At 36.6% G+C, this 14682-nt stretch overlaps 1 protein-coding gene across 7 annotated transcripts in view; it reads left to right on the forward strand.

The window, feature by feature from the left end:
* Nucleotides 1–340: 340 nt before the first annotated feature.
* The window catches only part of LOC126484458 (dTTP/UTP pyrophosphatase), a 96706-nt gene continuing 82364 nt past the window's right edge, over nucleotides 341–14682 (forward strand). Inside the window, exons 1-2 of one of the 7 annotated variants that reach the window (XM_050107983.1) lie at nucleotides 542–776; nucleotides 5515–5610. The gene's annotated coding sequence lies outside the window, so the exon portion shown is untranslated. Of the gene's footprint in view, nucleotides 482–541; nucleotides 788–5514; nucleotides 5611–10259; nucleotides 10356–14682 lie in introns of those variants that run through there. The other 6 variants (XM_050107985.1, XM_050107984.1, XM_050107986.1 and 3 more) reach the window with 6 other exon arrangements.

Raw genomic sequence — 14682 nt, forward strand, 5'->3', positions numbered from 1 at the left:
AAACATATATGCAGGGGCAGCTGAATCACCATGTATGTCTATGTTACGAGTCCCCTGCCATTAATAAAATTTCATTTGAATATTTTTCGCCCTCTAGGTAAGCAGGCTGTTCAAGTTTGGGACTTTTCAACCAATTACATGCGAGCTGGTAGTGGGACAGCGTTTGACTTACAACCAAGGTAAATCCCTCGACTCAGAACTGGGAGTTGGGGACCACACTAATTTAATTCTGGAACAAAATTTGTATGTGAAAGTCTATTTGTTTGTAAATATGAAATGTCAGATATATTATTTGGACCATATTTTCAATTCAACTGACAAAGAACCTATGGTCCTTTAAGAAAAGTATCTCTCACACTATTTCATGTTGAACCATACTACGCCCTCTTGCAACTAGCAGAAAACTTGGCCATGTAACGATGTCGAAATAAATGGTTGTCGATACACCTATCTGCGCAGAACAGCGACGAACAACTTGGAGGTAAGAAGTTTGGCTTTTATACACTTCAACTCTGAACTCCAAGTCGATACTGCAAGAAAGAGGATGCGATTTGCGAGAAAATACGTTGTATGAATCAAGTCCACTACAATTCGTAAAACTATATAAATGAGAATAAAGTTACATGTTTGAGTTTCTGTCCTAACGTAATCTGTCATAAAACTTGTTATGCGATTGATGATGAACTATGGCAAATATGGTTTGGCGTCAGAGCGCATGGTCTAAAGTGGCTGTGATAACTCAGGATTCTGAAAGTTCTTGTTCCTATAATTGGAAAGTAAGTCAATGGTTAGCACCTTCATTGATTTTTTTTCCCAGCATATGTGTAACTTTATAAATTCCTAGGTAGTATTGAAAATGATTAACAAGTGTTTATGATACGTAAGTCAGCCTATCAAGCCTAGGTCGTTGTCAGTTACGCGTTTTAGCATGTGCTAGCTGTTGCACATTACGACATGAGACATACATGACAGTAATGCGTAATAATAGCTCATGTGGCACATCACGTATTGTGAATATCTACGGTGACTTGTAGCGATGTTGAAAATAACTCAGCAGTAACATTAATAGGCCTAATTGAGTGTAAAGCTGTTGAATAATTACAGCAAACTTTTACTGCTACTATTCTTCCTCGATTTCTGTTGAGAAAATCCTGTACTACCCTAGAAGACATTTAATCTTAAATACACGTAGAATAGCCACTTTATCAATTCGTATATTCTTTGCCCATTTGCATTATATTTGTCTGATTTCCCACACATGATCTTGCTAATATTAATAAAATAGTCAAATCCATGAGATTTAACATGTTTCATCATAATATTAATTTTCCCAAAGGATACAAACATCATTTCATCGTCCAGTGTGGTAACATTGCATTTTATTTTCTTGGACAAAGACAAAATGTAGAATTACTGTGTAGATATGTAGTTTTCTTATCGCCAGCTTTTTGGTCATAACACACGAAGAAAATGCAGACTTTTAATAAGTGAAGTACCTTACTATGTGATCCAGCTAACTTTTTAGTTCAGGTGTATAATACAAACGGCATGGAGAAAACTGGGTTAAGTGTGGTACAGGACACCCCCCCCCCCCCCCCTCCACACCACCACCACCACCAAAATCTGGGTTGTGGTGACAGATTACTCTGTAGCACAGCCAGAGGTCTAGGTTAGGTTGAAAGTTAGCAATTTTGTTGTGAGTTGAGGAGGCCAATGAATGTTAAATCCAAATAAAGATTGTGATAAGTAATAAATTGGCCACTAGTGAAACGTAATGTTTATGTCTGCACCATGCTGAAAAATGCAAGGGTTTCCTGTACGTAACTTTTTACGGAAACAAAGTATTCTTGTTAAATTGGTTACAGAAATATAAATTGGGCTAACAGACACACAAAAGGCATTTGCAATAGGTATAACTGCAGTAGTAAGCTTGAAAGGCAAGCACATGTTCATGTGACACATTTCAAGTTCTTTCATTTTCCTCTACCACATGCTGTATAATGCTTGCCTGATGGTTCTGAATATTTTATACTACTTAATCCACATACCACATTTTTTACCTAGTTTTATTTTAGTCTGGTAATTATTCATCTAAAATGTAGAGGTCTTATTTTGGGATGATGGCATAAATACTTCAGTTTTGGTGACTGATAAATATGCAGCTTCTACTGTCTTAGATACCATTTGCAGCACTTGGCTTTTTACTACTGTTTTTCCATCATAACGTGAAGATGATGATCACACTGACAAACTGCACACTGGGAATAAATTGAGCATGGAATGGGAGATTTAAAGTGTAGAGTTGTACAAGATTTGGCATTGGGTCTGTGTCTGTTTTTGAAATGGGAAAAAACAATTCTCTTAAGTCTTTAAAGGAACATTCAGATTCTATTGTTTGTGATGACAAGAAGATACTAAACGAAGGTTCAAATTCAACCATAAAATACGCACCCCAAATTATTGAGGAACAGGGCTAAAACTGGCTGGAAGCAATCAGTCTGCATGTCACAAAGATGTAACATGCAGTTATGTACAATTAACACTAGACTTTCTTACCACCAAGAGACAGACATTAATGTTCATACACTTAAGTGAAACTTTTGTGTAAAATTCCTTGGGGCCCAGCTCGATAACGCACTGAAATGCCAACATATAGATTAATGTGTATATAAGTTCCATAAGAATTTTTTACACTTTTTGAAACTCTTATGATGTGACTTTAAGACCAGGGTACTAGCTGAATTTATATACTTTCACTCCATGTTGTTGTGTGGAGTTATCATCTGGAACCATACAGTTCAAGTGTTGAACACACATTTAGTAAAAGCAAGCAAAAAGAACATGGTGCAAAGGAGAAACCATAATTTTTGTAGAGACCTATTTAAGACATTCAGCATTTCTGTGAAATCAAAAGATATCTAAATTGCAATTAATGTGGCTAATAGTAAACTTGTTGCTTCAAGTGAAATTCTTTAGATTCAAGGATTCAATATTTGTGCTAGCTGCAATACAACAGCAATGCACCATTGGAACATCTGTTTAATCCACCAATGGTAAAAAATTGGGCTTCCTTAACAGGTCAAAAGCTGATGATGGGTTTCTCTCAGTTTGCTATTCAACAAATTGTGTTCCATAATATGCAGAGCAAAAGCCAATATCTGTGTTCAGTAGTGCATTTTTTGTTGCTTGACAGTCAGGTAAATGAAAATATATTCAGCCAGTTAATTATGAGATTGTGTTAGATTATGAACAACTTAAAACAAATTTTTGGAAAGAAGTAACAGTATTTTAAGCTTTGTGGCTCTGTAGCGCCCTCTAAATATTTGTAGTCTGTAAAGACGTCACAGACTGAAATTACCCTCCTGACCTTGAGACAAATCTCCTGTGCCTTCTTTCTCCAGTCACCTATCAACTCCTACATATTCACTATCCAGCCACATCATGACTCAGTGCCATCCCAGACAGGATCAAATGAATCACATTCTCTGCCATGGTTTCAATCACCTCTCATTGTGTCCTGAAATGAGGATTTCCCACCTACTATCTTTCCCACCCCTCACACTGTATATTCTGCTGCCCACTGACCTGTACAATATCTTTGTACATCGCTACTCTGCTCCCAACCCCTTGCCTGCAATAGACTTAGATCCAAGACCTGTCCCACAAATCCTTCCACCACGATCTGTTCCAGTACAGTCGCAGGGATCTCCTATGCGATCAGAGGCAGGGCTGCCTGCGAAAGCAGTCACGCGCTCTACAATCAGATTTGCAACCTCTGTGCTGCTCTCTACATGGGCCTAACAACTAGCAAACTGTCTGTCCACATAAATGACCACGGACAATCTGTGGCCCAGACACAGCTGGACCACCTAGTTGCTGAACATGCTGCCCAACACAATGTGCTTCAGCTCAGTGACTGCTCCACAGCCTGCACCATCTGGATACTGCCTACCAACACCAACTTATCTGAATTGCTCAGATGGGATCTCTCCCAGAAACATACCCTATGTTCCTGAAGGCCCCCTAGGCTCAAGCTTCACTAGCTCCTGTCCTTCACCTACCTATCCCCTTCCCAGCTCCCAGTCCAGCTCTACATAGCCTTCTATTCCACCAGTGCACCCACTAGTTGTTTTCCTCTTCTCTGGTTTTCTGCCCTTCCCCCTGCCCTCAAACATTCTGACGAACACTTAGCAGCCCTCCCCTGTTCCCACCATGTCCCTGCAAGCTCCAGCAAGCAGCACTACACCTTCCGCTGTCTCTACGATGCTATTACCCTCCTCCCCATCCCAGCCTCCCCCTTACCTCCATCACCCATGCCAGATTGTATCTCGCATAAGGCACAGTTATGGTCCACAGTCTGCTGGCCTCAGCAGCCAGAGACAGTGGCTGTGTGTGTATGCGCGCACGCATATGAGAGAGTGGGGGGCCAAAGAGAGAGAGAGAGAGAACACAAACGTTTGACTGAAAGCACTCTTTTCATTGTGCCATTCTGTGACTCAACATTCCTCTATTGGTGTATAGCAACTTGTCCTTTTATGAATATCCACTTTACTGATGATTACACTATATTTTTTACAGATATTTAGATTTTTTGCGTGTTTTATCATTTTTCTGTCTAGTCTACAAGTATATGGTCACACAAAATATCTTCCCATCTTCTTCTGGTCGTCTTCCAGTTTGGTTATCTTCAGCTGTTGATGAGTAACTCCACAACTTGTCATGACTTGTAGAACATTCTTTTCGAGCTGTGGTTTGTTGACTCTTCACCATATGAGGACGTATTATTTCTTGTCCTAATTCCTTGAGGAAAATTCTCCTTTAATCAGATCTGTTTTCCTCATAGTTGAGAAGTTCCTTTGAAAATGTGGGCACTCCATCCATTACATTTGTTCATCAGTGAGAAGGTTATCTTCTTGACTGTCTATTGCATCTGTATGTGCCTTATGGTTAAGAGAATCAACTCCTGATTTATTATTATTATTATTATTGTTGTTATTATTATTATTATTATTATTATTGTGTGTGTCTGGAATCTATTGGATCACACAAAGCTATTAGGCGTCTGTTTTTGGAGTTTCCAAGCAGCTCTCCCCCTCCCCCCCCTCTCCCCCCCCCCACCTCTCTCTCTTTTCCAAGTCTTACTTCCTATTTGCTGTTTTTTTTTGTCTGTATAGGCTTCTTTTGAAAATGTTTGATGGACTTTTCTAAATTCTTATTGACCTGCTGGATCCATGGTACAGTTTGGAGTTTTTCTCTTTATGCAGCAATTTTGTGACTGAGCCTTCTTGTTGGGAATCTGTGGATATGCCCCTAAAATATTAATCTTCTTTTTCTGATGTTTACAATGAGATTTGATAGTTTCTTTTTGGGTTGTAGTGTGTACCCACCTTCTGTTCATTTGGGGCCAAGTATCACAGAAATTTGCATTCTTCTTTTCTGTGAAGTGTAAGTGATTTGCTAGCATATGAGACTTCAGGTGCAACTTTCTTATGGTGCATGATTTTTGGGTTGCAGATTTTTACCCTATGCGCTCCTAAAGTTTTGGCATTGAATTTTCTCTGTCATTTTCCCTGCCCCTATAGGTTCAAGGATTTCACCTACATACTGGAGGTATGGAACTCTTCTGATTTGTCCATATTTTTTGATCAGTTTTTAGCAGATTTACATGTTTTTTTTGTAAGTATATTTGAAAGCCAGCTCTTTTAGTACATACTTTCAGAGCCTGTACCTGTTTAGTTGCTGTTGTCTCATTGTCTGCTAGTATTGCCAGATCATCTGTGAAAGTTAGGCAGGAAATTTGGATCTTGTTTTTATGTCTTGCTGGTTGTTTGGTTTGCAGTAGTTTCAGTTTTTAAGTTCTTTCTCCCACTCCTGGATGACTTTGTCCAAAACCAGGTGTGTGTGTGTGTGTGTGTGTGTGTGTGTGTGTGTGTGTGTAATGGTAGTAGTAGTAGTAGTAGTGGTGGTAAGATTTTATTGTCGTTAAGCTTACAGAAGCAATAGACAACATCAAATTACAAAGTTATATGCAGGAGTTATAAGTACAATATTACAATAGTTTTATAAATAGTCAATAGACAGGAGATAAAATATATAAAGTGAGGTAGTACAACCAAATCAATCAGAATGTACCAGTACAAAATACAGGAAAAGGTCAGAATACCAAGACAGGAAAACATATTAATACAAAGAAATATTACATCAGATTATAGTAACTGCCCTTTGCAACTGTGCAGAGAAAAATAGAATAATGCTTATTACTAGCTACTAACAAATAGGTAACTAGAACTGCTAATGAAATAATTAATATAGTATATCAGGAGCAGTCAAAGTTTATAATATTATTTGTTTTTGATTGCAATCAAGAAATTCATCAAGGGAATAAAAAGGATGCTCAACTAGCCACTCATACAGTTTTGGCTTGATCTTTTCAATAGGACAATCAAATTTACAAAGAGAAACTTTATTGCAACATTTGGAACCTATTACATGATAGCTTTTTAAAGACTTGTTAAATGTTGAAAAGGTACATCAATGTGTTTCCTGTTTCTCGTATTATACGAATGTATATTTTGTCTTAATTGCTGGTTTGGTAAATTGTTCATGGTATGTAGAACAACAGTATATATATATATAGATTAACAACAGTCATAACTTTAAGTTTCACAAACAGTGGCTTGCAGGAATCTAGTCTACCAGAATCAGTGATATTTTTTTTTTTGCAGTAGAAGAATATCAGGTACATGGCTACAGTTTCCCCATAATAGTAAACCATAAGAAATAATACTTTGAAAGAAGGCAAAATATGCTGATCTAACATACTGATCTGATACACAACCTTTTGACCTTCTCAACAAATAGATTACTCTAGAAAGCGTAGCAGATATATAGTTAATATGGTAATTCCAATTAAGTTTACTATCTAAATATATACCAAGAAATTTAATATTATTTGAAACATTCAGAAATAAGGTATCTCTTAAGCTGAAAAACATGAACTGTGTTTTATTTTCTTTTAATAAAAAACTGTTTGCTCTGAACCATTTTGATGCTTCACTGATGGTATTTTCTGTTATATTTTTTAACAATTCAATGTCAGAGTCATTGTTGATAAAGGTTGTATCATCAGCATATAAGATTGAATGGGAACTTACATTAGATGGTAAATCATTAATCATAATCAGAAAAAGCAATGGGCCAAGCACTGAGCCCTGAGGCATACCACACAGGACATCGGCTACATTGGATCTATCTTCATTAATCCAAACAGTCTGTTTACGGTGCTCCAAAAAAGACCTAAGAATACCCAAGCCACTGTGTTGAAAACCTAAAATCTCTAATTTATGCAGAAGTAACTTGTGGTTCACACAATCAAATGCTTTACTCAGATCACAGAAGATGACCAGAGCAAACTCCTTATCTTCAAATACCTGGAGAACCTTTTTAACGAGCGAATCAATAGCATGAGTGGTCGATCTATTTTTCCTAAAACCAAATTGCTCATTGGAAATAATAGAATTATTATCTAGAAAGTTACACATTTGGTTATACATAAGTTTCTAATGCTTTAGAAAAAACAGGAGTGAGGGATATGGGGCGGTAACTAGATGAACATTTCCCATCTCCATTCTTATACACAGGAACAACTCTACATAACTTCAGTACATTGGGGGAAATTGCCTGTGTCAGACACTAATTTATAACATAACTTAGAGGGCCAACAATGCATTCAATAACATTTTTCAATATCTTATAGGATATGCCGTATATATCAGCACTGCTTGAAGACTTAAACTAATTTACATTAAAATATTTAAAACCTCCTGCTGTGTCTCTTCAGAGGACACAAAATTATGTCTGTCATGCCTAAACCCCAAATTACAATTTTCCATCATTTGAGCAGCAGTTTCCGTGGGTTTAATGATATTTTTCTGAATATCCCTGACTGACTGTATACAGAAATTGTTAAAATCATTTGCTGAGGCAGCTACCTCCTTTGGTTTCTTATTTTTGGCGACTGAGTTTATTATATTCCAAGATTTTTTACATTTATTTTTTGATGCCTTGATACTTATAGTGTATTGTTGTTTTTTTGCTCAATAATAGCTGCCCTATATTTTTTCTTAGCTTCTGCAAAGAAAAATTTGGATTGCTGAATATTAATCTTTTTATTTAGATCGAAAAACAACATAACTTTATTCTTTAAATTGGCTAATTCGGGAGTAAGCCACTATTTATTTCTCTTTTTGATTTTAGATTCACTGGCGGTCAATTAAATTTTACATTTTCTTTGCGGAATAGTCATTTCAAACAAAGTATTGAATATTGAAAACAATTTCTCAAAAACACAATCAGCTGACAAATGTTTTATTTTAGCAAACATACCAAACCAATTGAAGAAACTAAGCTGGGATCTAAAATTAAACAATTTTGTGTCATCTATAGGTCTTGTTACAACTAATTTGGACTTATGAGATGTATTGTGGGTTACAAAAGAATTTTCAAAAGTGAGAAATACACCATCATGATCAGAAAAGGGAAAGTTGACTACACCACATGAAAAAGTTGATCTTAAGTAGTTTGTTAGGATGTTATCAAGACAGGCCAAGCCTCTGGTTGGTTTGGTATTGTGGTAGACAAAGTTAAATTGCCTAAGTAAATTTTTAAATTCTTGTACACTGGGTTTATCTTCCGTGACATCAAAGTCAGCATTTAGCCCCCACCCCCCAATTAGTATCTCATAGTTTTTCCTCTTGTTACCATTAAAAAACTCTAATAATTCCTCCAATTTTTCAACAAACAAAGAGGGATCACCATCTGGGGATCTGTACAGAGATGAAAGTACTAACTTTGTGTCATTTATGCATATTCCTGATACCTCAAAATCAAATTCCTTACACAGAGAACTCACATCTAGCTTGCTACTATAACCCAGCAAAGAGTTTTTAACGTAGACTGCAGTACCACCGTGTATACACTTATCCCTGCCTGCAGAAGTTACTAATCAGTTTAAAGTCATCAAATTGAATAAAGCAAATATCATCATATTTACACCAATGCTCATTAACACAAATCACATCAAACTGATTTTCTAAGGCAAATTCATTCAATATTAGGGATTTACTACTCAGCCTGAGACTGTGGTTATTTTGTGAGGAATTAGAATCGGCACTGATATTACTATTCACTGCTAAATCAATGCGCTTGGTTAGACTAAAAAAGTACTATCAGAGTGTACAGGGTTGTTAACATTGTATTCTAAGGCTATTGCATTATGGTACTTAGCTTGATTCAGACATAATTTTTCTATGATGTTGACAGTAACATCTGAGACAAATCTTTTACCTAACCTATTTAATGTTGTTGAGGTCAAAGAAAGTGACATTCTTAAAGCGTTTACACATCTTAAATATTTCCTGGTTAGGCTTCTTCACCTCTTGATTGATGGCTGACCATACAGGTAGATCATACCGTGTTGGAACAGAAAAAACACAGATAAGTTTGGCACTCCGAAGATCTTGCAGCCTGTCTCCAGTGAAGAGATAAGATTTGCCTTTCATTTCTCACCACATCGTTTGTTCCCGCCAGCAGTACAGTAACGTCGAGGTTTGACTTGACACTTCCCGCAGCAACATTGAGGTTGCTTTCTCCCTTATTCCAGCATACACATTCCTACCTTGGCTATCAGCATGAATTTGAATGTTTATGGATCTTCTAGGCCTAGGGGACTTGTTTAGTAGTCTTTGTTGTTGGCTTCAGTTGTAGGTTAGACCTTGAATTGGTTTGGTTGCAGACTGGGGTTATGCTCTCTGCCCCATCGATAGCTTCCAAAATACCATACTTATTTGAAAGGGTTAGATCACGTTTCGGGTTTTTCTGGTTATTAACAAATTTTGTGCTGTTTTTTAAAGGCACAATATTCCACTGTTCTACATGACTAGTATCAGGCCTGTTTCTAAGCGGCGGCAAGTTGGCGTCGATATTAGGCCTATAATCTATTTCTAATGATTCACTATTAACCAATCTTTTTACGTAATTCCTGGTCGCTCTGCTCACAGCATTCTTTGAGTCATCTAATTTCTTCACACAGTAATTCGTTTTCTTCTCTCAGTTGCTGAAGAATAGCATCAGTATCACAGGAATTTGCATTCTTCTTTTAGGATCTCTTTAGGTTATCTTTTCTGTGAAGTGTAAGTGATTTGCTAGCATATGAAACTTCAGGTGCAACTTTCTTATAGTGCATGATTTTTGTGTTGCAGATTTTTACACTATGCTCTCCTAAAGTTTTGGCACTGAATTTTTTCTGTCATTTTCCCTGCCCCTATAGGTTCAAGGATTTCACCTACATACTGGAGGTATGGAACTCTTCTGATTTGTCCATATTTTTTGATCAGTTTTTAGCAGATTTACATGTTTTTTTTTTGTAAGCATATTTGAAAGCCAGCTCTTTTAGTACATACTTTCAGAGCCTGTACCTGTTTAGTTGCTGTTGTCTCATTGTCTGCTAATATTGCCAGATCACCTGTGAAAGTTAGGCAGGAAATTTGGATCTTATTTTTCTCTTGCTGGTTGTTTGGTTTGCAGTAGTTTCGGTTTTTAAGTTCTTTCTCCCACTCCTGGATGACTTTGTCCAAAACCAGGTTAAAGATGAAAGGGGTCAAAATGTCACTCTGCTGAATCGGAGGTTGTGTGTGTGTGTGTGTGTGTGTGTGTGTGTGTGTGTTTTTTAGGGTTCTTTGAGGCCGATAAAAAGGGAGCGATGGACTCGTACACCTTCTTCAATTCCACAAAGGAGCATATGATTGGGTTATACCTGGGCATTTTGTATTTTAATAGTGTTTTTAAACTGAATATTTGTTTGCAACTACAGCCAGCACAGTGTGCATGAACTCTTTGGAGGAAGAATGCTGACATAAATTTGTAAATAACTTGCAGATGATTATTAAAATCTATTTTGCACATAAACTACGGTTATCAAATTGTCTTCAGAACAATTTGATAAGGATAAAACTTCTCTGGTCTTAAACGTTGTCATTTCTGGTAGAATTACCTTGTTGTTTATCTCTAAGTTTGCATTGCTGTAATCTTTTGCTCCAATATTTCTTCAAATAATGGAATCCTTGGGGAAGAAATTATGATTTAATGTTTGTTGAGGTTATTCCCAATGACTTTGATAGTGTCCTTACTGTAGTAGAAGCAACAGTGATTTGTGTTCTCTGAGCAGAGTCCAAAAAAATGCATTCATTTCCTCAGGTGCAATATCCTGCCAATTTTTTCCTTGATACATGGAATGTGTCTACATTCTAAATTAGTATAGTGAATGATCTCTTCTAGCATTGTTTGTGAGATAAAATAGTTCCTACATTCTTAGTGACAGGTACATTACCAGTTACTGGTTCAAGTTGAATTGTCATGATATTGTGGACTCAAATACTGCTGTGTGGTGGCGGTGTTTTATTCTGCTGAGCTCCATCATGAAAAATACGGAAATCAGTACTTCTGTTGTTTGTAATCACTTGGAATGCTAGAAGACACAGATTCAATATCCTGGAGGCTGTCAGTATCTGAATCGCTGCCATCTTACCACTCAAAAAGATCATCATCTTCAAGCCATTGAGGAACTATTGATTCAAAATTCTGATCACTTTGGTTACTTCAGATGATGATCTAGGTGATTTCGTCTCGAATCATACAGATTAAGAGTGAATGTGTCGCATCACTATTTCAAAGTTTGCTGAAAAAATATATGTTGAAGTTGTACATGATACCTCTCAAAGCTGACAATATTTTGATTTTCTGATGATTTGCTAAAACGCAACACATCTCTCTAAATGAGAGTATTCGTGAACATGTAGTAACAAAAGGAAATTTGAAAAATTGTAATAAAGAAACCTAAAGTTGTAGAGGTCTGAATTTATTTTCAATCAGTACTTTATTCCCAATACTATGAGACATTATTAATACATTCACAGTTCTGAGCTTTTCATTTTTATTTTTTTGGAAAAATAAACTGTGAAATTTGTAACTTTTTTGCGGATTTCTATATTATGTTTTGAAAATATGAATAGTTACAGGAATTAACTGTCTTGAGACATGATAATGTGGAAGAACATTATTATTATTAATATTATTTCCCTTTCCTGTCTCAGACGTTACGTCTGGTTAAAAATGGAAAGTGACACGGACCTTGATCAAGTGTAACTTCCTTTTAACTGTACAGTATATGTTCCATTGCATTTAGGAACTTTCGGGTTATTGAACATGTATCAATAATTACAGATTTCTGTTGTTGAATATATACGGTTGGATGTAGCTGTATTGCGCTGATGTACTGGTGGATATTGTCTGGTATGACTCCTGTAGTTGATAGTACAATTGGTATAATGTTATTATTATTATTATTATTTACATTTTACGGCCTTCATTGGACCATTCTAGCCAACTTTATACAAAGAATTTTTCAGTTTCCTGTCAGCCCAGTACTTCTTCATTCTCTTGGATCTCATCCTTCTTTCTTCATCCGAAATCACCCTTCCTATTGTCTGTTTGTTGATTCTCTTTTGCAGTCTGATTTGTTTGTCTAGGAGTTTCCTGATTTTGTGAGTTTTGTTTCGTAGGTCTTCCAATGTAATCTGTAGCTCATCCACATCTTCCTTGATTTCTGTAATCCGCTTAATGTTGCACTTACTATTCCACAATTTTTCTACTATTCTCCGGATGATCCTGTTCTCTGGTGTTCTGATGAGATGTCTAAAAAAATAAAATGCTTTTCTTCCTGATTGTACTCATTACCAGTTCTATTTGCTTGTAGACTGTTTCATTTGTAGCCGCTCTCCAGTCTCCATCTTTCTGGTATGATTTGTTGATGCACGTTCTGATAATTCTTCTCTCTATTTTGAGTATTTTGTCTATTTGTGCAGTGTTAGTTGTTTTGAAGATGGTTTCTGTTGTGACTTGGCAAGACAGTCAAGTCACTATGCGAGGATGCCGAAAGGCACGCGTTAAGCTCACGCAGACTGGCGTGAGGTCTGGAACAGTTAAGGGAATTTAGAGTAGCAAATAAACTACGTAGTTGATGTAATACTTAACTTTAATCCATACTTGGTGTACATCGCTCTTGACGGTACATGTTTTACAATCTCAATATAAACTGGTAATGGCACCTTGCTAGGTCGTAGCAAATGACGTAGCTGAAGGCTATGCTAACTATCGTCTCGGCAAATGAGAGCGTATTTGGTCAGTGTAGCATCGCTAGCAAAGTCAGCTGTACAACTGGGGCGAGTGCTAGGACGTCTCTCTAGACCTGCCGTGTGGCGGCGCTCGGTCTGCAACCACTGACAGTGGCGACACGCGGGTCCGACGTATACTACCGGACCGCGGCCGATTTAAAGGCTACCACCTAGCAAGTGTGGTGTCTGGCGGTGACACCACAGTTTCACTAGTGTAAGTTATTTCTGATTGAGTGACTGTTTTGTAGTGTTTTAATTTTGTTGCTATTGACAGGCTTTTTTGTTGTAGGTGTTCTTGGTGATATATTTTGTTATAGTAAATTTGATATTCTGTTATGCCATGTTGGTTTTTCATTGAGGTTATATGTTATGATTTCTCTCAGATATTTAAATTTATCTGCAATTTTGATTTCTTGGTTTGCAGTGGCAATTTTGTTTATGAGTGATGGGTCAGTTAACATGAATGACTGTTTTTTCAAAGGATATTTCAAGACCAATTTTCTGTGCTATTTCCTGTAGTGAGATAACTTGTTGTTTGGTTTCCTGAATACTATTGGACAAGACAGTAAGGTCATCAGCGAATCCTAGGCAATTTAAACTTATGTTTAAATTATGTCATACTTACATTTAAACTTATGTTAAAATTGTCTTGGATTTGTTGATGACCTGGCAGTATTCAGGAAGCCAAACAGCAAGTTAATCTCAGTACAGGAAATAGCACAGAAAATGGGTAGTGGAATATTCTTTGAAAAAACAGTCATCATGTTTAAACTGTCAAAGTATTAGTGTACAAACATGAAAGAAACTGAAACTTTTTGGATTGTTTGGAAATTGTTTTCTCCAAAACCTTCATCCTAAATGTTTTAAAAATTTCATGGTACATTAGTTGGTCATTGTACGTAGTGAATGCTATCAGACTAGGCAATACTTGTCTGTACAATATGTGAGAAATATTTTAGGTAGATCTAGCTCTACTTGCAAGGTCAGAATCTCATGGATGCTTAAATATTTAAATTGATCGTTTATTTTAAGTAAATGTCATTCAAAACTGGTATTTCTGAAACAAAATACTTTACAACATTATAAGTGAGTGGGAAAACAATTCATAATTTTATTAGAAAGCATTTTATAACAAAAATGAGACATAGAATACTTATACCCATTTTTTATGATATTCACAAATTATTATAGTTTCTGTCATGATTTTCCTATTTCATGACTTTCCATGAATTAAAATTGCCTACAATGTAACAATCAACACTGCACTGTTGAAAAGAGTTCATTTTTTTCCCCAACTGCTTCTCATTGAACTTGTATAGCCGAGCTGAAATTGTAGACGGACGAAGATGATCCAACAACAGCAGTACTTGGGAAATGGCAGCTGCACACTGATCTTTTGATGATGGCCATTTGAAATCATTAGCAGGACCATGAGGTGTCATAAAGGAGATGA

The sequence above is a fragment of the Schistocerca serialis genome, chromosome 6 (assembly GCF_023864345.2).
Source record: "Schistocerca serialis cubense isolate TAMUIC-IGC-003099 chromosome 6, iqSchSeri2.2, whole genome shotgun sequence".
Taxonomy (NCBI): Eukaryota; Metazoa; Arthropoda; class Insecta; order Orthoptera; family Acrididae; genus Schistocerca; species Schistocerca serialis.